At 36.5% G+C, this 9,202-nt stretch overlaps 1 protein-coding gene across 2 annotated transcripts in view; it reads left to right on the plus strand.

Moving 5' to 3' along the window:
- LOC109299990 (collagen alpha-1(XXI) chain-like) overlaps positions 1-9,202 on the plus strand; it is a 200,378-nt gene that overhangs the window by 127,647 nt on the left and 63,529 nt on the right. The gene's annotated exons all lie outside the window — the stretch shown is intronic.

Genomic DNA, 9,202 nt, shown 5'->3' on the forward strand with positions numbered 1-9,202 from the left:
AAAAAAAAAAAAAAAGAGAGTAAGGAATGAAAAATGTAGAAGTGATGCAGAAAATATTACATTGTTGCTTATTCACAGAATCCAGTGTCTGCATGTCTCCTGGGTTCAAGTTTAAAGAAAAACTCCAACAACACTGATCATAATTACTTCTGGTTTCAGCTGGCAACTAGATTTTGGAACAAAGCAACACATTTATTGTGTGTGTGTGTGTGTGTGTGTATGTGTGTGTGTGTGTATAATATATATAGCTTTGAAGTATCCTTTGGAAGAAACCGGGAAAGATATTTTTTGGTGAACAATTCATGTGGAGATCACAGAACTTTCCATTAAGAACATTACAGTTGCAGAAAATGAATGGCATTGTACAGTATTTCATATAAATTAAAAAATATTATCAAGTTAAAAATAGTAAACTCCAATCCTTTGTGCTAAGTCCAATGGTCCCTCACAGAAGTGATAACCTGAAAGAGGAGGTTGTTCCTGTAGTGGTCTTTGGACCATTAACTGTCATTCCTTCATTTTCTTTTTAGTCCCTGTAAAATCTAGTTTAATTAATAGCTTCTGGTAGTGCTATATAGATTTTCATTGGATAGGACAAAAATCTCTAAAACCTGATAACAATAACTCTATTTTTCCTGTGCAATATATTGGTTTTTTCCTATCATCTTACTTATTTACCCAAAGAAATACTCAAATCTTTCTCTTGATTCAACTGAAGCCAACAAGAACCAGCAAAAAATACTTCTGCAGTGTTTAGTTTTTGTGTTAAATGCTTAAAAATATCTTTGTATTTCTATGTAGGGTGCTAGAAATGTTTAGCATATTGGAACTATCTTACAAGATTATTGCCATCCTCTTTGCAAGCTACACTTGTTCCTCTTTTTTGTTAATAAGTATAATCTTAGCTTTTTCCCCCTCATACTTTAACTATTACCTGTCTGTTACCATTCATGTTGGTTTGTAAGGTAGTTATGAGTATGACAAACCATAACATCAACTTCATTGTTTTGTTATTAGGTATTATGTCTCAGTTATATTTTAGTTTACACATAGTTATTCAAGTCCTATGTAGTTTGCAAAGAAATACTGGCCCCTGTATTGCATTAAGAATATCTTATGCTTCTACTTTTAATAGGCCTTTTGCCAAGGACAGTATTTCAAAAAGCTTTGTGATTCTTATCTTCAGAATGCTTTCCATTTTTTTTAATTTCCTTTGAAGCTGTTTGTGAGAGTGTTTCCTATTCTATATATGCCATTATCTTTTCTTTTTTCATTTCCCGTTACCCACCTGCCAAAACATCAACTGGTGAGTAGAAAGAGGAGCCACATCCAAATTAATTTCATGCCCTTCATTCCATTTAGATAATCAAGGATTTACTGTAATCATATTTTTATCTAGTCCACCCTTGTGCTTCTATTCCAAAATATGACTTGACTTGACCTTTTTCCATATTCCAAGTAAATCTCGCATGTATCATTGGTATTAAAGTAAAGGATTCTTGTTAAAATAAAGAGGAGCTATACATAGGCAGCTGCATTTTGTAGAGCATTATATTTAGGGAGTACATATGGTGTTGCTTTTTGTGGAGAAATTTGTAATTCGCATTGTATTTAATATCTGCACAGACTCGGAGTTAATATTTTTTAACAATAAATGAGCAATTCAGTTGGAAGAGGGCTAAAAACTTAACTATAATAGATAGCTATTGATTTTATGTTCCTTAAACAATCAGTATCCCAAATTACCTTGATTTAATTAGCAATATCAGTAGAACAGTTAACAAGGGAAGGATACTATCATAATATGCAATAATCCTAACAGAGAACCCTTATGAGCCTGAAATGCCCACTAGAACTCCTTAATGCATTGGTGGAGTTAGGATAGGCGAGTGAAGCCTGTACTACCATAACACATGCTGTAAATGAATTCTAGAGAGAGTTGTTTTCAGTTTTGTAAATAGGTAGTGCTACAATTCTTCAATACAGGTCACCTGGTATATATTTTTGTATTTCTTTTAAAAGAACTTTAGGATAATTATCTGTTTCTGTTGTTCTTTACTTGGTCTGTAACTACTGTGACTTCTCTGTGCTCACATTCCTTAAGTAAAACTTTCATTTATATGATGGGATTAAACAAAAGTAAATGTTCTTCCTGTATTTATCTTAGGCTATGTGTGCTTCTTTCCCAGATTTGGGGAAGGGCATTTCATCTGAAACTTGTCTGATGTCTTTCTCAACCATACAGCTGGTTGAAAAAACGATATGAACAAACAAATCCTGGCTTGTGCATATTCTCTGGACCAGAATGGTTGCAGCATTACTGCAATACTACTTTAAAATTAGAGGTGGTTCAAACAGTACAGCCTCACTACAAAATATCTTTAACATGCTTTCACAGCAAAAACAGTTTTGAAGGGAAATTCTAGGACTATATTGTGTCTTTGGCAGCAAAAATTTTTTCATTGGTTGTAATTTATGGCCATGTTCTATAATAGTAGTAAAGAATCTACCATCTCTCTTTGACATTTTCAGAGAGGAACATAAAAATACATGGTCCAGTGATCAATCAATGATCCTATACTTAGCCTAGATTAGTATTACTTTCTTTGTTCAAGAAGTTACATTTAGGATTAAAAAACAAACAAACAGATCTACTGTCAGTTATTTTACCCAGAAAGAAGCACAATGATCATCTTTGCATATAGAAATAATTGTTATTTAAAGTATTTCTGCATGCATATTTTAAAAAGCCTGGATAGTTTGAGAGATTATTCCTTGATGGATTATCCCAGACCAGTATTTGTCCAATTCATGACATATTATAAAATAAGTCAAGATGTACCATATTTAACAGAAGAGCTGCTTAAAACTTATATTCAAAAACCACATTTGTGTATACCAGCTGTAGGAGTATGAGTTTATCAACATCTGAAATCAGGCACCCCTGTCACCATTTTGAAGTGCAGGGATGCTGAATATGTAAGACATAGATGCTGCTGGAGCTCACTTATTAGCAAGCTCTAGCAGACTTAATTAATCCAGACAGACACTTATAGGTTCTAATGTGGATCAGAATAAAGTGCTATATCTTTTTGGGTTCATAACAGTAAAAATGCTAAACTCAGAGTGTGAAACAAATTCCTGAACAGAGAAAAAGGTAATTAAAATATGCATTTGTCTAGTATTCTAATGCAGAATGTTGATATAGTTAATTTTGCATAAAACATCCCCAAAGGCTATTTTTTCCTAGGTCAGTGAATCATGAATTATTCCATAGTATTTGCTCTATCACTCCCACTGGGTGGAAGCTTTTCCATTTGCAGTGATTCCAAGCATTGTGTGATCCTTAGTAGTTGAAAAATTGCATGATGGATCTGTTTTATATTAACTTCTGATTAAAGCCAGCCTTTTGCAGTATTTTTGTTAATGTAGCCTTTGTACAAATAAAGTTGCATTTTTATCTGATAAATTGAATTAAAGTAGTCTTGTCACCTAATGCTTGGGTTTGTAATGCATTTTTTGAATGGTATAATATGGTTTCTGTGATAGTTTAGTGAAGGTTATGTCACTGTCTCAAGCATAACTTCTTATAAATAGTTTATTACTTATGTTTTAAAGAAATCACCCAGACTGAAGTTTTACATGAATGTGACGTATCTATTTAAAAGTGAGTTTCTAATACATTTCCAAAACTTGGTTTGGCTTTTCACCTTTTGCTCTGAATGGGTTCCATTAAATCCATGTTAGCATGAACAGAAGTATGTCTGAATAGGGAAATAGTAGATAAGAGGAAAAATCAAAACGGATAAGGGGAAGGAAACTAAATTTAATTTTATAGACGTGGATTTCATCCTACAGAAACTGCAGCTGTTGTACCAAGGCAGTTATACAGGAAAATTATTTTTGAGGGGAAAGCCCCTTTCATTGTGCCCAAATTTAGCGATATAATTTTTCATCCTATGTGGCAGTTGATAGTTGGAGAATGCCTTAGCTCGTTGAGTGGTCTCTTAAAATCAGATTCAATCGCAGTGAGTAAATGTCAGTGAGTTACGCAAAAAATTTAAAGGCCTGTCTCTGCTAATACTGAATTAAATGATAAAGATTCTATTTATCTCAGTGGTTCAGAATCAAGCCAGAAATTACTTACAGTTCATTTTTATAATGTGTTCCCTCTGTCCCCCCTATTACTATTGTACTATGACTTCTCTATTGATAGAGAAGTAAAAGGACGATGCTGGTATAGATGGCTTCTTTCAGCCTAGAATGTTAAGCAAAAGAAAAAGTAGAACATCCAGGTTTTCTGATTATTTGATGTTTTGAGGGGGATGTGTGCATGTGCATGCATTCAAGATTTTGTATTAGTAAGATCTGAAACAGTTTAAAATTCTCCTTAAAATGTATTGGCAGCTTCAAATCCTGTGACAAGCTGTTCAGTGACAAGGGGCCTACCAACCAGTTCAGAACTCTTTAGTTTTTTACTCTAAAATTTTATGGTAGAGAGGAAGAAGTATTCTCTAAAAGGGGGGAAGAAATTTAAGCAGACCTGCTTAAATCTTCTTTAAAATATGGTCATATTATTCAACTAATTCTTCAGAGACCAGAATTTGGGGAGTGATAAGGAAATGTTAAAGTGAAGATGTTCAATTTTTTTTCCCTGCTCATAAAAATTATCTTGTGTTTATCCTTCTCAACCTGTCATGTAATTACACATGAATTGTACATTCATATACATATGGATATGAAGATATGGAATCACTCTCTCTTTATGTATAAGAAATCTAGAGCATAGAAGCTGCTTAAGAGGTTCTTTTTGGTGTGCTTACAATGGCAGAGGGTAATGCCATTTTCATTACAATGAACAGGCCAAGACACAGGCTCTGTGGTAAACATTTCTACTACATTTAAGCAGTGTACATTTTATTTTCCATTCACAATTACATATACTGTTGAACAATATCAACAGAAAACAATAATTTTCTTATATTTCTTATATTAGTTTGTGTTTTGTTGAGAAGGGTGAGTATAACAGTGTTATGTCAACCCTGATTCATCTTCACAATTCCCCTAGTAAGTGACACAAGTATTCTTCTCCAGATGGAGGAAACAGACACAAAGAGGGTATGTGTCATGCCCAAGGCTACACAGCAAGGCAGGGAGATAGCCAGGCTATTTAGGAATTCCTGGCTCTTCCTCACTCAATCCAGACTGGACCACACTGCATCTCTAGTAGTGTAGGTGGCCTCTCTTCACAGCATTTGGCTCCATCTGAATAGTTTTACAACTGCTGTAATCTTATAAGCAGTTTATCAATATTATAACATGTTTCACCTCTATTTCTGCTGTTCTGGGAAATGGTGTTACCACCTTGCTAGAACCAACTAATTTTTAATGCAGTCGTCATAAATTTGGTTTCAGTGCAACTGTAAACAAGTACATTTGGTGGCCAGTGGCCAACTGTTTAAGACTTCCGACTTCTCTGATAATGGTGCTCAACAGTTTTTGCAATGATGTATATCATCTGAGTCATTATTTTTACCTAATTTTCATCCTTTGCACATATTCTGTTGCTTAATAAACACATACATGTGATTGCCTATTTTCTTCTACTTAAGTTTGGCAATTGGTCCACATTTTTCTCTCTTTGAAGTATGTGTTTTGGCTGATTTTTGGACTCAATCTCAGAAAGAAAGAATTATCAGAAAAAAACAGATAAGTGACCTTGAGTGGCCTTATTAAGTTAAGAATTTGATTTAAGTCTTGTATGGGACAGTGCTCTAATAAATGGAACTACACACTGGATTTCTTGAAATTCTTTTAAAATATTTTATTCCTTTTGTTTTCAATTAAATTGAGTCCACATCATAATATTAAACTAATCTCTATAATAATTTTAACTTGGTTATATTATCTCCATAATTTTGTCATAGAATCATAGAAAATTAGGATTGAAAGGGACCTCAGGAGGTCATCTAGTCCAACCCCTGGATCAAATCAGGGGGAACTATAGTCTCCTTGGCTGGGAACTATACAATCCCAGTCAATGCTTTGTCTAGTTGGGTCTTATAAACCTCCAAGGATGGAGGTTCCACATTGTCTCTGAGTAACCTATTCCAGTGTTTTACTACCCTCCTAGTGAGAAGATTTTTCCTAATATCTAACCTAAACTTCACCTTGCTGAAACTTGAAACCATTGCTCCTTGTTCTGTCATCTGCTATCACAGAGAACGGTCCAGCTCCATCCTCTGTGGAACCTCCCTCCCCCCCATTTCAAGTAGTTGAAGGTTGCTATTAGTCTTCTCTTCTCCAGACTAAATAAAACCAGCCTCTCCTCATAACTCATGTGCCCCAATCCCCTTACCATTTCCATTGCCCTTTGCTGGACCCTCTCCAGTTTGTCCACATCCTTTCTGTAGTGGGGAGCCTAAAACTGAACACAATACTCCAGATGTGGCCTCACCAGTGTTGAATAGTGGGGAATAATCACTTCCCTTGATCTGCTGGCAGCACGCCTAGCAATGCACCCCAGTATGCGGTTAGCCGCCTTGGAAACAAGGGCACACTGTTGGATCATATTCATCTTATTGTCCACTAACCTTCAGGTCCTTTTCTGCAGTGCTGCTGCCTAGCCAGTCAGTCCCAAGCCTATACTGCGGCATGGGATTGTTCCATCCTAAGTACAGGATCTTGCACTTATCCTTATTGAATCTCATGAGATTTATTTTGGTTCAATCCTTTAATTTGTCTAGGTCTCTCTGAATCCTAACACTACCCTCCAGTGTAAGAGCTACTCCCCTCAGCTTGGTGTCATCTACAGATTTGCTGAGGATGTACTTTTATGCCATCTTCCAGGTTGTTGATGAAGATATTGAACAAAACTGGCTCCAGGGCCAACCCCTGGTGCATTCCAGTTGATACTAGCTGTCAACTAAAGATCAAGTTATTGACTACTTCCCTCTGAGCCTGATGATCTAGCTAGTTTTCTATCCACCTTGCAGTCCATTTATCCAACCTGCACTTTCTTAGCTTGCCTGTGACAATTTTGTGGGAGACCATATCAAAAGCCTTCCTAAAGTCAAGGTATACCACATCCACTAGTTTCCCCACATCCACAGAGCCAGTCACCTCATCATAGAAGGCAATCAGGTTGGTCAGGCATGACTTACTCTTGGTGAATACATGCTGATTGTTCCTAATCATCTTCTTCTCTTCCAAGTGCTTAGAAATGCATTCCTGGAGGACCTGCTCCATGACGTTTGCAGGAACTGTGGTGCAGCTGACTGGTCTGTAGTTCCCTGGACCCCCATTTTTCCCTTTCTTAAAGATGGACACTATATTTGCCCTATTCCAGTTGTCCAGGAATTTCTCCCATTTGTCATGAATTTTCAAAGATGATGGCCAGTGGCTCTGCAGTCACATTGGCCAACTCCTTTAGCACCCTCAGGTGCATCCCATCTGGCCCCATGGATTTGTATATGTCCAGCTTTTTAAAATAGTCCCTAACCTGTTCTTTTGCCACTCTTGCCTGCTCACCTCCTCCCCAGACTGTGCTGCCAGGTGCAGTAGTCTGGGAGCTGATCTTTCCTGTGAAGACTGAAGTGAAAAAGGCATTGAGTACTTCAGCCTTTTCTGTATCCTCTGTCACTAGGTTGCCTCCCCCATTCAGTACGGGACCCACACTTTTCCTGATCTTCCTCTTGCTGCCAACATACTTGCAGAAACCCTTCTTGTTACCCTTCATGTCCCTTGCCAGCTGCAACTCCAATTGTGCTTTGGCCTCCCTGACTTCATTCCTGCATGCCCAAGCAATACTTTTATACTCCTCCCTAGTTGTTTGTCCAAGTTTCTACTTCTTATAAGCTTCCTTTTTGTGATTTAGCTCACTGAAGAGTTTCCTGCTAAGACAACCTTGTCTTTTGCCATACTTTCTGGTCTTCTGCCATACTTGCTGGTCTTCCTGTACATGAGGATGGTTTGCTTCTGCCCTCTTAATAAGGTTTCTTTAAAGTACAGCCAGCTCTCCTGGACTTCTCTCCCCCTCAGACTAATTTCCCAGGAGATCCTGGCCATGAGTTCCCTGAGCAAGTCAAAGTCTGGTTTTTGAAGTCCAGGATCCTTACTCTTCTACTCTCCTTCCTCCTTTTCCTCAAGATCTTGAACATCAACTTGTGCTCACTGCTGCCTAAATTGCCATCCAATTTTTTGGTTTGGTATCCCTAGTAAATAGCGACCCATTTTCTTCTTGGGTCCATTCTTTTTGGATCCACCTTCTTCTAACATTTTTCTGAATTTTGGAATAAATTGCTTACTTGAAGAGGGAGCATTGGTATTTTGTTTCCTTTTAGCATCATCTCCATGTCCCTCATTGTTATGGTGGCAGATTGCCAGATTTGTATGGCTAGCATGAAAACTGCACCTTTTTTGGACATAAAAAGACAAGAGCTAATTTAATGAAAATAAATTAGTACTCATTTCTATACATTTTACTTTGAGCTCATTATTTGCTTCTCTGCTTCTTCTACTGTAATTAAGACCTAGAAGTTAGCTTTGGCTATCCATCAGAATGCTAAGTTATATTTTACTTACATGAATATTTTGGAATAGAAGAAATTTTAGCTATGCGTCCGTCATGTCTGGGACCCCTTTTTTAAATCTTTCCATTAAGTCTTATCAAGTTAAACTTTAGGCAAAATCATGAAATCAGTGAGTTGAATCTACAGTGATGTTCATTTGGATTGATAGTGGCATAAATGCAAACAGGAGTTTGACAATTAAAGCTACATAAGTTTAAGTGAAAATGGAATTCATCTTAGTGCGTTTAAGCTCTGAAAGCTTTGTTTCTAAGACTAACTTACAATATTATTTTATATGTTTTTGTATTTTACATTCATTTCCAGCCAAGTACAAGCAAAGCATATGGCAAAGTTGAATACAGTAATTGATCAGTGACCCTTATTAGAGCAAATTATTAGGCCTTTATTAGAGTTATATGTGAGAATAGAAACTGGAAAACAATCACTTCCAATGTTCTTCAGAATGACTGATGTTCTAACTCAGACAGTGGCCAGTACCTGATACTTTGCTGGAAGAAAGTACTTATTTCTTCCATATTTTGTGTTCTGTGGTATGTAATCAGATATCATTTATTTTATCAAGCATAGCTACACATGATGGGATTGTAAAAAAAAAAAAAAAAAAAAAAAAA

This window comes from Gavialis gangeticus, unplaced genomic scaffold, assembly GCF_001723915.1.
Source record: "Gavialis gangeticus isolate Ggan-Ray unplaced genomic scaffold, GavGan_comp1, whole genome shotgun sequence".
Taxonomy (NCBI): Eukaryota; Metazoa; Chordata; order Crocodylia; family Gavialidae; genus Gavialis; species Gavialis gangeticus.